The 17,226-nt window shown below is 42.4% G+C and overlaps 1 protein-coding gene across 11 annotated transcripts in view; it reads right to left on the minus strand.

Annotated features, from left to right (window-relative positions):
• Positions 1-17,226, minus strand: part of LOC138755303 (receptor-type tyrosine-protein phosphatase delta) — a 1,191,445-nt gene that overhangs the window by 1,081,841 nt on the left and 92,378 nt on the right. The window contains exon 1 of one of the 11 annotated variants that reach the window (XM_069921086.1): positions 3,241-3,583. The exons of the other annotated variants lie outside the window; for them this stretch is intronic. The gene's annotated coding sequence lies outside the window, so the exon portion shown is untranslated. Of the gene's footprint in view, positions 1-3,240; positions 3,584-17,226 lie in introns of those variants that run through there. 11 annotated transcript variants of the gene reach the window in all.

Below are 17,226 nucleotides of genomic sequence, written 5' to 3' on the forward strand. Positions count from 1 at the left end.
TAGAATAATCTTGGGGAAATTGAGTGGGTAAAATTGTACTGACAGTAACCACACCAGCAGTGCGAGTATAAGACAGCTTTAATAAACTAATATGTACACCAAGAGGTCTTGTCTCTCTGCAAGACGAACCTGGAAGGCTAGACTGTAGCTCTGGACTGCTTTATAGACAAGGTCACCGGGATGACCCCTGGTGACCTAGTGGTGTAATTACATATCACCACAAAAATAATAAATGGAATAATGTGGGGTTAGCTCATAAGGGTGGCTGATGAGTAACATAGGCTCAGTTGGCCAAAGGACACATTTCCATGCTGAATCCATGACTACAATTTCTGTTGGTCCGATTTCAATTGCAGCTTACGTCTGGAGAGGCTATCTGTACACAAGGCCAGAACCAACGTGTGTGTATATTTGATGCAAGTTAGGAGGAGTCAATTTTGCATCCTGCCAGACTTGAAACACACGAGAGACTGCAGACGCTCGAATCTGCAGCAAATAACAAGCTGCTGGAGAAACTCAGCAGGTCGAGTAGCATGAGTAGAAGAAAAAAGAATGGTCAACCTTTCGGTCAGAACCCTTCATCAAGCTTGATCTGCCATGGTGCCTCACGTCAATCTTCCCTCATTACTCCCATAGATTTGGTCTCTTAGTGTCCAACATTCTAGTGTATCTAAGTTTACCGATGACAAAATTGAGTGGAGATGGAAATTATGCAGAGGATACAGCGAGTCTGCAGAGATTATAGATAGGTTAAGTGAGCGGGCAATGGTCTGGCAGATGGAATACAATGTTTTGGAAGGAAAAAATTAGATGATGAGAGTATTATTTAATAGCAAGTGCTTGCAGCATGCTGACATGCAGAAAGACTTGGGAGTGCTTGTGAATGAATCACAAAAGGATTTTGCAGGTACAAAAGTTATCAAGAAGGCAAATGGAATGTTGGCCTTCTTTGCTAGAGGGATTGAATTTAAGAGCAGGGAGGTTATGCTGCAAATGTGCAGGTGAGACCGCAACTGGAGTACTTCATTCAGTTCTAGTCTCCTTACTTGAGGAAGGATGCACTGGCTTTGGGGGTGGTGCAGAGCAAGTTCACTGGGTTGACTCCAGAGATAAAGTGGTTATCAATGAGGAGAAATTGAGTCATTTGGGAATTTAGAAGAATGGAAGGGATCTTATAGAAACATGTAAAATTATGAAAGATAGAGGTAGGCAATTGTTTTCATTGGTGTGTGAGTCCCCAGAACTTGGGGACCTAGCCTCAAGATTCAGGGTAGTGGATTTAAGACAGAGATGAGGAGGAACAGCTTTTCCCAGAGGGTAATGAATCTATGGAATTCAATGCCCGTTGAAGCAGTGGAGGCTACCTTAAATATATTTAAGAAAAGATTGGATAGATTTTTACATGGAAGGGGAATTATGTGGAAAAACCATGTTGACAGAAATGAGCCTATGATCAGATTAGCCGTGATCTTACTGAATGATGAAGCAGGCTTGCCTTGGCCAGACAGACCTTACCCCTGCTCCTATTGTTTATGATTTCAACCCTATCAGGAAAGAACAGCCTCTTCATTTCAGTCCTCAGCTGGCAACTCCTTATCAAGTGGCCTGTTGTAAAGTCTCCAGCCTGTGGAAACAACCTCTTGACATCCAACCTCTGAACATCTCTTGCATCTTTCTAAACTCTGTTTGAGTGGAGGCTGGATGGTAAATTTACTCTCTCCTGCCTCTAAGACAAGTTCCTTTCATACAGAGAGCAAAACTACAAACTTCCTCTAATGGTTGTTCTGTCAAGATCAAAAAGACCTGCAGTGCTGAACTGAGTGAGGCTGATGTTTGAGACCAGGTCCCTCTGACATTCATTTGTGGCCACCTACCAACTTGAAAAAGGGCACATTCATTCCTGCTCTTTGATTTCTCTCCTTTAACCCATATTTTCTCCATGCTAATGTGTTACAACAAACCCAGTTATAGGCTCTCATTCATTGAATGCCTAGTTAAAATCCAGATGTACCACATCATTGGTCTCCTTCCGACCACTGTGAGAGGAATCCTGAAAAAGTGCTTCATTTGTCAATCATTTTCCTTTCAATTCAAATTATTTATTTTGTTGTTGTCACATGTACCAGGGCACAAGGTGGAATACGTTGGCAAGATATCTTTGCCTTTTTATGAAAGCTGAAGTACCAGCCAAGTTCCCCAGCATTTCAGTGTGTTTTGACTATAAAGTAAAATATGTTCTGAATGCTATCTAGGCAAGTCAACACACATTTAAGAACAGCAGGTGTAACAATAATAAAACAAAGTGCAGGGTGTAGCAGTATAGAAGATCAAAAAGTGCAAGACATGGTGTAATAGTAGATCAAAGAGTTCAGGGTACAATGTTATTAGAAATCAAAGTCCAAGGTAGAGAGATGAAACAATATTGATATTTTGATTGCAACATGACAACGCTATTCACTGCAAGTTACCAACTTTTGTCAGATCACCTCCCTTTTTCTTTACTGTCTTGAATTGGAGTTCTGCATTTGCGACCTTTCAATCTGCTCGGACCAGTTGGAATCCAGGATAGACTGGAAGAATATTGTCAAACATCATCTGAGTATGCACACATCTTTTTTCAACCACTGAATGCAGGTTGTCATTTCCAAAGAATTTGTCAACTTTATCTGAAAATAGGCCTAAATGCCCCCAAAGCAAGCCTCTGGCAGAATCAGAGAAGAAAAGGTGTGCCATCAATATGAAGAGAAGGTAAAGGTGATAAAGCATGGAAGTGGAAAAACTGTAAATGTTACAGCGCGTAACTTGGGATGGTCTCACTTAAATGTAATCACCATCTTGAAGAATCGAATGAAAATTACCAAGGTTGTTAAACTATGGTATTTAGACATGTGTATGTACAATAATAAAGGTTTAGGTAAATCCATATGCATGTCATGGTTTCTTATGTTGTGCAGTATATTTCACCTATAATGATCATCACATGCCCAAATCGATTTGCATCCCTACTTCCAGAACGTAACCCGGATGCAAGTCGATGCATGGCTGGACTTGGTGTTACTCATACTAATTACTTCACTTTCTTTATTCTCATTACAATTAATTTAGACTCCTGACCTTCTTTCCAGTAATTATCAGCAAACCCTGTTCTCAGTGGCTAATAAAATACTACTCCATGCTGAACTATAAATGATACATTGATCACGGCTAAAGCACCGTTGAGATTTAGATTTATCCACGTACCTTTACACATAAAACAACATTAGACTCCATTCTGTAATGAGCATCTATATGCAGAATTTTCATCAGGCTTTGTTTCTTTCTAAAATCAGAGATGTTGAGTCGATTACTCAAAATCTTTGCAAGGGTTGAGAAACTGCGTTGGGAAATGAGAATGTAGAATGGGGAATGGGGAAGGAGATGGGATTGGGGAAGGAGATGGGATTGGGGAAGGAGATGGGATTGGGGAATGGGATGACTGGAGAGTTGTGAATGAGGAAGATGGAATTGAGGAATGGGATGGACAGAGTATTGGGAATGAGGAAGGACACCAAATTGAAGCATGGGGAAGATGGAGAATTGGTAATAGTGGATGTTGTGGAATTGGGATATAGAGTAAGGAATGAGGAACAATCTGCTGAACTTCTGACAAAAGGCTTATGTCACATCAGAATTCACGAGGCCTTTCACATATTCCGTAATGGAACGAACCATTGTTCTGGAATGTGGCACTCTTGCAAGAGCTGTATTTCTGAATAAAAGAAGTCTGATATTTTCTGCCACTTTCTGCTTCTGCCCCAATCACATTCATACTGATTTACATGAGGCATATTGTTAATAATGTGTAACTCAATCAATTTGGACATTGTTTATATATAATTGTTAGAAGCTAACCTGTACCCTGGTCCAAATTAAGCTCAACTAAAAGTATGAAAAAATTATTTCATAAAAAAGGCATAGATTGGGACATGCACTTAAGATGAGAGGACGATAGTTATTTATTAATTTTATTTTATCACACAAAGTAGTGTGTGGCTACACCAGGCTGCCAGAAGTAATATGTGTGTATGTAAGTGCACTGTGGTCCAAAACAAATGCTGTTTCATCCAGTTATATAGTTATGTGATATTGATCGAAGCAGACGGGATACCAGAATGCAAGAGCCTTATAGATAAGACACATCAATATGCAGGGAATAGAGGGACATGAACCACGTTTAATTTAGCATTATGGTCAGCCAGCCATCGAGCATTGAATGGCCTGTTCCTTTTCTGCACTGTTCCATACATGAGCCCATGCAATATCAGCCATAGAGCACTGTACCTTTCACTGCCACCCAATCGCAGCATAGAGTAAAAAGTGATACCATCTCCAACTTTGGTATGTCAGTTGGCATCTTATTATTGAGGATCTGATGCTTCAAGGCAGGAATCATGAAGGTCAACATTTCTCTTGAAATACTGCCAAAGAAATTGCCCCCAACTGCCCTGGGAAGGACCATTGTTGAGTTCATTTAGATCAACTGTATTATCAATGTGCAACTCCACACTGGGATTTCTGCAAACTACCTTGTGACTTAGCTTGCAGCTTTCACTTCCTAACCCTATCACTCAATTCAAGATAATTAACTCCCTTCATCCACTGACTAATCCTATCCCTATGATACCTCTCCAACCACAATGTCCAAAACCACCTGAATTGCTCCTGGCTCTGCCTAACCTTTCATTGCCACCTGATCCTGAAGCTCCTTCAAACTTCACCACAGAGGCAATGATCTCCAGTGTACTGATGCCCAAGTGTTTAAATCATCCAACTTCCCATTCACTTGGGATGCTCAGCTACCTCTCTGCACCGCAGAGTTTTGCTAAGGACCTGAGTTTGCCCTTATCAAAACAGTGTTATATTCTTAGAAATGTCTTCAATCTGGCAGCCACCACTCCCATCTTCCCGAGTAGTCATCATTAAATCACCCACTAGAGAGCTCAATGGATGTTGCAGCCAGCCTCCCTCCCATCAAAGTCCAATCACCCCTCCAGTAACTAGTATTCCTCCCTTCATTTGATCCAACTCTCTGTCTGCTGCCATGGATGATCTGTGCTTTCACAAGATAGAATAAAAATAGGCTTTTCAGCCCATCCAGTCTGATCTGCCACTCCTCCATGAGCAAAACCATTCTCACATCTAGTTCCAAATTCTGGCCTTTTCCCTATATCCCTTGATATCCTGACTACTGAGATACCCATCAATCTCCTCCTTAAACTCCCATAATCATCTGGCCTCCACAGCTGCATGTGGCAATGAATTCCACAAATCTATGACCCTCTAGCTAAAGAAATTTCTCCTCATCTCTGTTTTAAATGGGTACCTTCTAATTCTAAGATTGTGCCCTCTTGTCCTGGATTCACCCACCAAGGGAAACATCTTATTCACATCTACTCTGTCCAATATTTTCAGTATGTGAAATGTTTCTACGAGATCCCCTCTCATTCTTCTACACTCCAATGATAAAGGCTCCTCATATGTTAGCACTTGCATTCCAGGAATCATCCTTGTAAATCTTCTCTGAACTCATTATTACATCCCTTCTACGAAAAGGGACCCAAAACTGCACACAGTTCTCCAAATGAGGTCTCACAAATGCCCATAAAACCTCATCAACACCTTCTTGCAATTAAACACTATTTCTCTTGAAATAAATGCCAATATTGCATTCACTTTCTTTACTGCCAATCCAACCTGGTGGTTAAGCTTTAGGATATCCTGCACAAGGACCCCCAAGTCCCTATGCGGTTGTGAATTTTGAATTTTCTCCCCATCTGAATAATAATCTGCCTATTTATTTCTTCTTCCAAAATGTACAACCAAACATTCCTCAACATTGTATCCCATTTGCCATTCCTTTGCCCACTCTCCTAAACTGTCCAAGTCTCTTTTCAACCTTTCACTTTCTTCAACATTTCCTGTTCCTCCACCCATCTTGGTGTCATCTGCAAAACATAGCCACAAAACCTTTTAATCCATAATCTAAAACATCAATATACATTGTAAAAAGAAGCAGCCCCAACACTGACCCCTGCTTTGGAGCGGATAAAGGGAAAGCAAGTGATCTCGAAGAGCACCTGTGGCCTCAGTATCACAGCACACGTTGGCCTAAGAGTATCAAACCAAACGCAGTGCGCTTTCCAAACTATACATTACCCGTGGTTTGATTTGAACTTCAAATTCATAAAAGAACTTCCCAAGAAAAGCTCAGAGCTGATAAATGCTTTGCTTATCTTCACATTTAAACTTCTGGAAATTCCTAGTCAAGGAACTCACAGGAAATGCAGAGAAAACACTTGGGAGGGATACTTTGAAAATATGTGGCAGGTTAATACAAGATTCCTAGGGCCTCACAGTATGGAAATAGATCCTTCAGCACATCTTGACCATGCCAATCAAGATATCACTCTAAGCTAAACCCATTTTTCTGTGCTTATGAACTGTTCCTGCCTATGTGATTGTCCAAATGCACTTTGAACATTGTACTGCAATTCTCCCCACCTGAAACTTCCTCTGGTTGCTCAATCCATGTACCCACTGCCCTGTATGTTAAAATTTGTTTATGCTGCACACAAAGATATAAAGATACACACTTTTTGAGAGTGAAATGAAGCTTTCATTGTGGAAAATAAGGGCTGAATTGAGATTTTGGTTTAGCACAAAATTCAAGGGTGTTAAGAGTCAGCAGGAGAGATGAGATCCTGAAAGAATAAAAGGACACAAAAGTTGGCGCAAAAATACTTCTACTTATTTTCTCATATTCATGGCTGGCATTCCCGCTCTGACAGCTGTGCTGAGTTTGACAAATTCAGTCAGTGAGGCAATGGAAGCTGGTATGCTTGAGCTCACAGGACTTGTGAATGCAATGCTCATGGCAACTTTCAACAGCCAGAGAAACCAATTGAACTGAGTACCAACAACACAGCCCGTGCAGTTCCAAAGTGAGATGCAGTTAATCCCAAACACGCTCATATTTTGGCAGAGGTATCTAAAGCTTTGATTCAGTGCTCAGAAACACACATGATCGCCCTTAGAACATAGAAAAGTACTAAACAAAAACAGGTCCTTCACCACATGTGATGCCATCAGCTGCCCCAAGTATGAGTGCTTTTTGTAGAGGCTGGGGTTGCAGGCCTGATGGGAAGATTGATAAGGCAGAAAAGTCAAAAGCAAAGGATGCATACATCACTAGATTCGATAAGGACAATGAACATAGGGCACTTTACCTGAATGCCCGTTAGTGAACTTGAGGTGCAAATCAGTCCCCAAGCATATGATTTAGTGGCCATCACAGAAACATGGTTCCATGATGAGCATGATTGGGTATTAAATATTCAAGAGTATCAGGTGATACAAAAAGATAGACAGTAAGGTCAAGTAGGTGGGGTGGCGCTCTTAATTAAGGATGAGACCAGGGCAATAGTGAGAGATGATACAAGATGTAAGGAGTAGAATGTTGAGTCCATTTGTGTAGATTAAGAATAGTAAAGGGAAAAAAAAATCTGGTGGGAGTTGTCTAACGCCCACCAAATAACAATAGCACAGCGGCACAGGCAGTTGACAAGAGAGATAGCTGAGGCATGTAAGAATGGATCGGCAGTTGTCGTGGGGGGGCTTTAACTTCCACGTAGATTGGGAAAATCAAGTTGGTCGAGGGAGTATGAAGGATGACATTATAGAATGCATCTGTGATAGTTTTCTTGAGCAGCAGGTTAAGGAACCAGCCAGGTAGAATGCTATTTTAGATCTAGTGTTGTGCAATGAGATAGTTAAAATTAACCATCTAGCTAGTAGTTAGAGTCCCTCTTGGAAGGAGCGATCATAGTATGATTGAATTTCTCATACAGAAGGAGGGTGCAATAGTTACATCTCAAACTCGTGTATTATGCTTGAACAGGGGAGACAACAACAGGATGAGGGAGGAATTGGTCAGCGTGGACTGGGAGCACAGGCTAGTTGGCAGAACAGTGGAGGAACAGTGTAAGACTTTCAAAGAGATTTTTCAGTGCTCAACAAAATTATATTTCCGTTAAAAATAAAGATCGTAAAAGATGGAAGAGCCAGCCTTGGTTAACTAAGGAAATAAAGTATAAAATTAAAAGCTCATGGATACAAAGTCACCAAGAGTAGTGGGAAACTGAAGGATTGGGAAAACTTTAAAAGGAAACAAAGGACAACTAAATGGGAAATAAGGGAAAGGAAGAAGGATCATGAAGGGAAATTAGCACAAAATATAAAAATAGATAGCAAAAAAAAATTATAAATATATAAAACAGAAGAGGGTGGCGAGAGTCAACATTTGTCCCTTGGAAGTTGAGAAAGGGAAATTAATATTGAGTAATGAGGAAGTGGCTGAGGCTTTGAACAAATATTTTTGTCAGTTTTCAAGATGGAAGATGCATCCAGCATGTCAAAGAGTGGTGATAGGGATGCGAAGGGAGGTGAGGGCATCGATAAAATTATTGTTACAAAAGAGTTGATGATGAGCAAACTAATGTGTATGAAAGTGGACAAGTCCCCTGAACGACATAGCGGGAGTTATAGTCGATGTGTTGGTAGTCATTTACGAAAATTCCCTGGATTCTGGACAGATCCTGGTAGATTGGAAGACAGCAAATGTCACCCCACTTTTTAAAAAGGGATGTAGACCAAAGACAGGAAACTATTGGCCAGTTAGCTTAATGTCTATCATTGGGAAAATGCTTGAAGTTGCCATTAAGGATGAAATAGCGAGACATTTAGAACAAAGGGTTTCCATCAGTTAGACACAGCATTGATTCAGAAAGGAAAGGTATTGTTTGACAAACTTGGTTGAGTACTTGGAGAATATAATGGGTGCAGCAGATAGAGGGGAACAGGTTGACATGGTATATTTGCATTTCCAGAAGACATTTGATAAAGTGCCACACAAGTGACATCAGTAAGACACAGATGAATGGAGTTGGGTGAAATATATTGGCATGGATTGAGGATTGGTTAACTGACAGAAGGCAGAGAATTGGGATAAATGCATGTTTTTCTGATTGGCAGACAGTGGTAAGTGGGGTGCCGCAGCTGGGCCCGCAGCTGTTCAGCATTTTCATTGATGATTTGGAAGAGGGGACAGTGTTGTGTAGCCAAGTTTGAGGATGATACTAAATTGAGTGGAAAAGCAAAAGGATATAGTTAAGTTAGGTGAGTGGGCAAAGGTCTGGCAGATAGAGTACAATGTTAATAAGTGTGACATCATCCATTTTGGTAAGAATTCTGAAGAGCAGATTATTATTTTAAGGATGAAAAACTGCAGCATGATGTAAAGAAGGATTTGGGAATATTTGTGCATGAATCACAAAAAGTTGGGTTGCAGGTAAAGCAGGTTATTAAGAAGGCAAATGGAATGTTGGCTTTCATCACTAGAGGAAAAGAAGTCAAGAGGAGGGAGGCCATGCGGCACCTGGAGTACTGTGTGCATTTCTGGTCTCCATACTTGAGGAAGGATATATTGGCCTTGGAGGCAGTCCAGAGGAGGTTCACCAGGTTGATCCCGGAGAGGAGCGAGTTGATCTACGGGGAAAGACTAAATCACCTGGGATTATACTCACTCAAATTCAGAAGAATGAAATGAGAGCTTATAGAAACATATAAAATCATGAAAGGGATAGATCAGGTAGAGGCTGGAAAATTGTTTTCACTGGTTGGTGAGACCAGAGCTTGGAGACACTGCCTCAAGATTCAGAGGAATAGATTTAAGATGGAGATGAGGAAAAACTATTTTTCCCCAGAGAGTAGTGGATTAGTGGAATTCTCTGCCCAGGGAAGCATTTGAGGCTACTTCATTAATCATATTTGAGTTGAGTCAATGGTCAGATCAGCCATGATCATATTGAATGGTGGAGCAGGCTCGACGGACCGGATGGCCGACTCCTGCTCCTATTTCTTATGTTCTTCTTATCTTACAGGAAATGTTCGTTGGGGGAATGAGATAGACGTGTGCACCAACATGGATGCATTTAGCCAAAATGTTTTCTCCAATGCGCTCAGGAATATGAACAAATATCAAAATTTTCTTATAATTTTTTTAATATGTTGAGATATACACGTTAGGAAGTTACAAAATTATGATTTGACGAAGGGCTCAGGTCCGAAACATTGGGTTACATATCTTTGCCTCCAATGGATACTCCTCATATACTATGGAACCTGCTGAGTTTCTCCAGCACTTTTGTGTATCAACTCCATTCACAGCATCTGCAGACTTTCTTGTTTGACTCCATTAGGAGTTGAGGGCAGGTTATTTGTTGGACTGTAATTGAAACTGTTATTGAAGTCTCAGACATCAAACATCTAAATATGACATGTTCTAGTAGTCTAGCACTTCTAATTTGCAAATAGCAAAAAAAATGTATTTTATTTCAAGTGATTTCCACTTTGATTTGCATGGAGAAGGCGAGAATCACCACATCTCATGAAGAAAAAATGGGTGAATCATCGATCTTGGCATTTGCTGCTTCACATCTCATACCCTCAAATCCTCTGCACATATGCCAATTAGCAGCCATTTTGGTCACACAATGACAACAAAATCCAGTTAAAAAGGAGGTCAAATTTGGGATGTGTAATTAGGAGTCTGTATTAAATCACAATCAGAATTATCGGAGTATTTTGAGTTTAACATGCAGGGTTAGTGAAACAGAAAGTAGAATTACATCGGTCTTTGAAACTACTTTCTAATAAAATCAAGCTAACCCAGCAAAGGACTGAGTGAAGAACAGAAGCTGGAGGGATGCAGTGAGTCAGACAGTATCATGGATAGAAATGTTCAATCCACATTGTGCGTCAGGTCATTTTAATGTGAAGAACTGAATGAATGTACATCAGTGGGGTCAACACAGAGCTGCAAGAGGAGATTCTCTAATTCAACACTGAATCCACTAAGATATGCCGACATGACACAGATATATTTTCATGAAATACACTGCCCAATACCAGATGTACAGCATACCACAGAAACACCTCTATGCTATTAGGAGCAAAGGATAAGAGGATTACTGCTTGCCTGATTTGATTTTCACAATTTATTCTTATGTCACTGCTCAGCTTTTTCTCAATTTATTCAGTTTTGGCAGGCATCAATGAAATCAATTCATCATGCTGAAATTAAGCAATTTCACCTCTTGGGTGGGAAATGATTGGGAAATAGTGAACAAGGTAAATCTACACCAATTATTGACAACAAGATGTGATTTTTTTTTCACTACTCAAAGATTTAATTTCCACAATAATCACCAGAAGAACTCAGGAAATTAGGAGCAAAAAGCCATTTGGCCCCTCAAACTGTCCCAACATTCAATATGACCATGACTGATCTGCTTGCTGGCCTCACCTCCTCTTCTGCTTTGTAACTTAGAGACCCCCCTTGCCATAAATTAAAGGGATTTGTAATGTACGTCAAAAGAACCAAAGACTTGTTGATCCAAACCAAGGCTTTTATTAACTAAAAGACTGGAGCGTATCACAAGTAGGTCGACCAGTCCAGAATGACCTGGTCTGGTTAGGAGCAATTCTTTAAGACCTGCCAGTAGGTATGGCTACACTCTCAGCCAATCACAGTCATCCTACACTACCATCTGTACATATGTACATATACACATTGGTGATAGAATCTGTACTATCCTAGGATTCTAAGGTTTGTTCTGTGATTTTATTCAATAAGCAGAAGTAGCACCTCCAATGGTAAAAGATTGGAAAATGCTACAGTATGTACAGAAAGACTTGGGGGGGGTACTTGTGCACGAATCGCAGAAGGTTGCAGCAGGTGCCACAGGTAATACAAAAAGGCAAATGGGATATTGGTCTTCATTGCTGGAGGGATTGTATTTCAGAGTCGGGAGGTTGTGCTGCAACTAAACAGGGCACCGGAGAGGCTACATCTGAAGTACTGAGTGCAATTCTGGTTTCCTGACTTGGGAACTGATGTACTGGTGAAAAGGAGGTTCACCAGGTTGATAGAAGAGATGTGGGGGTTAGCACTTGAGGAGAGTTTACCTGTCACCCGGGACTGTTCTCAGCAGAATTTTGAAGAATGAAAGGTGATCTTTTCAAAATGTATAAAATTATGAAATGGATAGACAAGGTAGAAGCAAGAAAATGATTTCCACTGACAGGCGAGAATGGAACAAGGAAACATAGCCTCCAGATTATGGGGACTTGATTTTAGGATAAATATTTGGAGGAACTCCTTTTCCCCAGAGAGTAGTACTGTTTTGCGGAAACTACCAAAATGTTTGGCCTGGAAGTAAGCCTGAAGAAAACTGAGGTCCTCCATCAGCCAGCTCCCCACCATGATTACCAGCCCCCCACACATCTCCATTGGGCACACAAAACTCAAAATGGTCAACCAGTTTACCTATCTCGGCTGCACCATTTCATCGGATGCAAGGATCGACAACGAGATAGACAACAGACTCGCCAAGGCAAATAGCGCCTTTGGAAGACTACACAAAAGAGTCTGGAAAAACAACCAACTGAAAAACCTCACAAAGATAAGCGTATACAGAGCCATTGTCATACCCACACTCCTGTTTGGCTCCAAATCATGGGTCCTCTACCGACATCACCTACGGCTCCTAGAACGCTTCCACCAGCGTTGTCTCTGCTCCATCCTCAACATTCATTGGAGCGACTTCATCCCTAACATCGAAGTACTCGAGATGGCAGAGGCCGACAGCATCGAATCCACGCTGTTGAAGATCCAACTGCGCTGGGTAGGTCACGTCTCCAGAATGGAGGACCATCGCCTTCCCAAGATCGTGTTATATGGCGAGCTCTCCACTGGCCACCATGACAGAGGTGCACCAAAGAAGAGGTACAACGACTGCCTAAAGAAATCTCTTGGTGCCTGCCACATTGACCACCGCCAGTGGGCTGATCTCGCCTCAAACCGTGCATCTTGGCGCCTCACAGTTCGGCGGGCAGCAACCTCCTTTGAAGAAGACCGCAGAGCCCACCTCACTGACAAAAGACAAAGGAGGAAAAACCCAACACCCAACCCCAACCAACCAATTTTCTCCTGCAACCGTGTCTGCCTGTCCCGCATCGGACTTGTCAGCCACAAGCGAGCCTGCAGCTGACGTGGACATTTACCCCTCCATAAATCTTCGTCCGGGAAGCCAAGCCAAAGAATAAGTAAATCTGTGGAATTCTCTACCCAAAGAAGCAGTAAAGGCTGCCTCATTAAATACATTTAAGAAAGAGTAAGATAGATTTTATTTTGAAAGAAAATAAGCAAGATACCAAATATACAAGGACCTCAGAAAGTGAGCATTTCTGTACCTGGAACTGTTTAATCTTTGTAAACGTGGAGATTCAGCTCTGGATGCCAAACTGCATGGGTCAATATACTTCAAAAAACATGTTAAAATGTGGCTGTTCCTTAATGTTTGTTTTAAAAATATATGATTTTTTTTTTGTCATTTGTGGGTTGAATTGAGAACAATCATCATCTTGGTTTTTTTTTTAAAGTGCAATAGAATTTCCTGCCATTCATTCTTCTGTTAAAAATTTGGTGGAGCTGTAATATTCTCCTGATGAGTTTAGGATGAGTGCACCGAAGAGCAAGAAAAGGGAGCAGAACTGACCACGGTTCCTCTAGCATTCTGCTGCTGTCCATTATTCCTGTTCTCTTGCCATATCGTGCACAAAGATACCAATGGTACAGTAAGCTTTGGAGGGATGCTCAACATACCCACTCTAAATGAATTCAGGCATAACCTGGACTGGCATTTATTCTTCTGTGCCATACATTTAAACAATGCCAGTGGTTCTTTGGACTGAAATAAATCAAAAAGGTGTACAATTCAAAATATGTTATCAATTTTAAACAGACAGCAAAGTAAATTGCACAGAATTAAAATTCCGGCTTTCAAAGACAGAACAGAACAGAGCAGAAACAGACCCTTTGGCCGACAAAGTCTGTGCCAACCACGATGCCAAATTAAACCGCTACCATCTGCTTACGTTTTTCATTACCTGTCTGTTCTTGAACCCTTCTAAATGCCTTTTAAATGTCACCATCATATCTGCTTCCATCACCTATCCAGCAGCGTTTTGCAGCAACCAACTGCTGTCTGTGTAGATAAATTTACACATACCCCCTTTAACCCTTCCCATTCTCAGTTGAAAGCCATGCCCTCTGGTATCTAATATTTTCATCTTTGAAAAAAGCCTCAATTTATCTACCCTCTCTATGCTTCTCATAATTTTATAAAGTTCTATTATCTCCTCCAGCCTCTGATACTCCACAGAAAATAATCTGTGCTTGTCCAACCTTCCCTTGCATCTCATACCTTCTAATCCATGCAACTTCCTGATGAACCTCTTGTGCACTCTCTCCAAAGTCTCACATCCTTCCCGTAATGTAGTGACTCGCACTGCACACAATACTTTAAATGTGGCCACCACCTCAACAAAATTTGGTTGCAACCTGATTTCAAAATTTCTGTGCACAATGCCTTTTTTTTAAAGCATCTGGTGTGGCCACTTTCAGGGAACAATGAACCTGAATGTCCAGATCCCACTGATGTGTGAAGAATTCTCATCTGCACAGCTGCATAATGATTTGTCGACGTCCATGCTGAATCCCCCAGTCAATGAAGGCAAATCAGCCAAACAAGGACAATATTTATTCCAGAGTCTTACATCATCTTCCTGCAAAATAGACCAGATTTTTTACAACATGGCTTGAGAAACAGTTTGGAAGGTTGAGTCTTTTGACATATTGGATGCTCTAGTTATCATCTGCTTCTTCTTTGGCTTGGCTTCGCGGACGAAGATTTATAGAGGGGGTAAATGTCCACGTCAGCTGCAGGCTCGTTTGTGGCTGACAAGTCCAATGCGGGACAGGAAGACACGGTTGCAGCGGTTGCAGGGGAAAATTGGTTGGTTGGGGTTGGGTGTTGGGTTTTTCCTCCTTTGTCTTTTGTTAGTGAGGTGGGCTCTGCGGTCTTCTTCAAAGGAGGTTGCTGCCTGCTGAACTGTGAGGCGCCAAGATGCACGGTTTGAGGCGATATCAGCCCACTGGCGGTGATCAATGTGGCAGGCACCAAGAGATTTCTTTAGGCAGTCCTTGTACCTCTTCTTTGGTGCACCTCTGTCACGGTGGCCAGTGGAGAGCTCGCCATATAACACGATCTTGGGAAGGCGATGGTCCTCCATTCTGGAGACGTGACCCACCCAATGCAGCTGGATCTTCAACAGCGTGGACTCGATGCTGTCGGCCTCTGCCATCTCGAGTACTTCGATGTTAGGGATGAAGGCGTTCCATTGAATGTTGAGGATGGAGCGGAGACAACGATGGTGGAAGCGTTCTAGGAGCCGTAGGTGATGCCGGTAGAGGACCCATGATTTGGAGCCGAACAGGAGTGTGGGTATGACAACGGCTCTGTATACGCTTATCTTTGAGGTTTTTCCAGTTGGTTGTTTTTCCAGACTCTTTTGAGTAGTCTTCCAAAGGCGCTATTTGCCTTGGCGAGTCTGTTGTCTATCTCGTTGTTGATCCTTGCATCTGATGAAATGGTGCAGCCGAGATAGGTAAACTGGTTGACCGTTTTGAGTTTTGTGTAACCGATGGAGATGTGGGGGGGCTGGTAGTCATGGTGGGGAGCTGGCTGATGGAGGACCTCCGTTTTATTCAGGCTGACTTCCAGGCCAAACATTTTGCCAGTTTCGGCAAAACAGGACGTCAAGCGCTGAAGAGCTGGCTCTGAATGGGCAACTAAAGCAGCATCGTCTGCAAAGAGTAGTTCACGGACAAGTTTCTCTTGTGTCTTGGTGTGAGCTTGCAGGCGCCTCAGATTGAAGAGACTGCCATCCGTGCGGTACCGGATGTAAACAGCGTCTTCATTGTTTTTTTTTTTTAAATTTTTTTATTTTTCACACCATAAATCACAATAGCCATGATATACACTTTTTCTTTTCCACACATTTACAGTGACTTTTTCTCCCTCCCCCCTCCCTCCTCCCAAGCCACCCCCCCATCCCCCCCCCCTCTCAAGCGTCTTCATTGTTGAGGTATTTCATGGCTTGTTTCAGCATCATGCTGAAGAAGATTGAAAAGAGGGTTGGTGCGAGAACGCAGCCTTGCTTCACGCCATTGTTAATGGAGAAAGGTTCAGAGAGCTCATTGCTGTATCTGACCCGACCTTGTTGGTTTTCGTGCAGTTGGATAACATGTTGAGGAACTTTGGGGGGCATCCGAGGCGCTCTAGTATTTGCCAAAGCCCTTTCCTACTCACAGTGTCGAAGGCTTGGTGAGGTCAACAAAGGTGATGTAGAGTCCTTTGTTTTGTTCTCTGCACTTTTCTTGGAGCTGTCTGAGGGCAAAGACCATTTCAGTAGTTCCTCTGTTTGCGCGAAAGCCGCACTGTGATTCTGGGAGAATATTCTCGGCGACACTAGGTATTATTCTATTTAGGGGAATCCTAGCGAAGATTTTGCCTGCAATGGAGAGCAGCGTGATTCCCCTGTAGTTTGAGCAGTCTGATTTCTCACCTTTGTTTTTGTACAGGGTGATGATGATGGCATCACGAAGGTCCTGAGGCAGTTTTCCTTGGTCCCAACAAAGCTTGAAAAACTCATGCAGCTTGACATGCAGAGTTTTGCTGCCAGCCTTCGAGACCTCTGGGGGGATTCCATCCATACCTGCTGCTTTGCCACTTTTCAGTTGTTCAATTGCCTTATATGTCTCATCCTGGGTGAGTACCTCATCCAGCTCTAGCCTTAGGGGCTGTTGAGGGAGCTGGAGCAGGGCGGAATCTTGGACTGAGCGGTTGGCACTGAAAAGAGATTGGAAGTGTTCTGACCATCGGTTGAGGATGGAGATCTTGTCGCTGAGGTGGATTTTGCCGTCTGAGCTGTGCAGCGGGCTTTGGACTTGGGGTGAGGGGCCGTACACAGCCTTTAGAGCCTCGTAGAAACCCCTGAAGTCACCAATGTCCGCGCTGAGCTGGGTTCGCTTGGCGAGGCTAGTCCACCACTCATTTTGGATCTCCCGGAGTTTGCGCGGAAGATGGCTGCATGCGCGACGGAAGGCTTGTTTCTTCTCTGGACAGGACGGCTTTGTAAGGTGAGCCTGGTGGGCAGCTCGCTTCTTTGCCAGCAGCTCCTGGATTTCCTGGCTGTTATCGTCGAACCAGTCCTTGTTTTTCCTGG

Source organism: Narcine bancroftii, chromosome 1 (assembly GCF_036971445.1).
Source record: "Narcine bancroftii isolate sNarBan1 chromosome 1, sNarBan1.hap1, whole genome shotgun sequence".
In the NCBI taxonomy this organism is placed as follows: Eukaryota; Metazoa; Chordata; class Chondrichthyes; order Torpediniformes; family Narcinidae; genus Narcine; species Narcine bancroftii.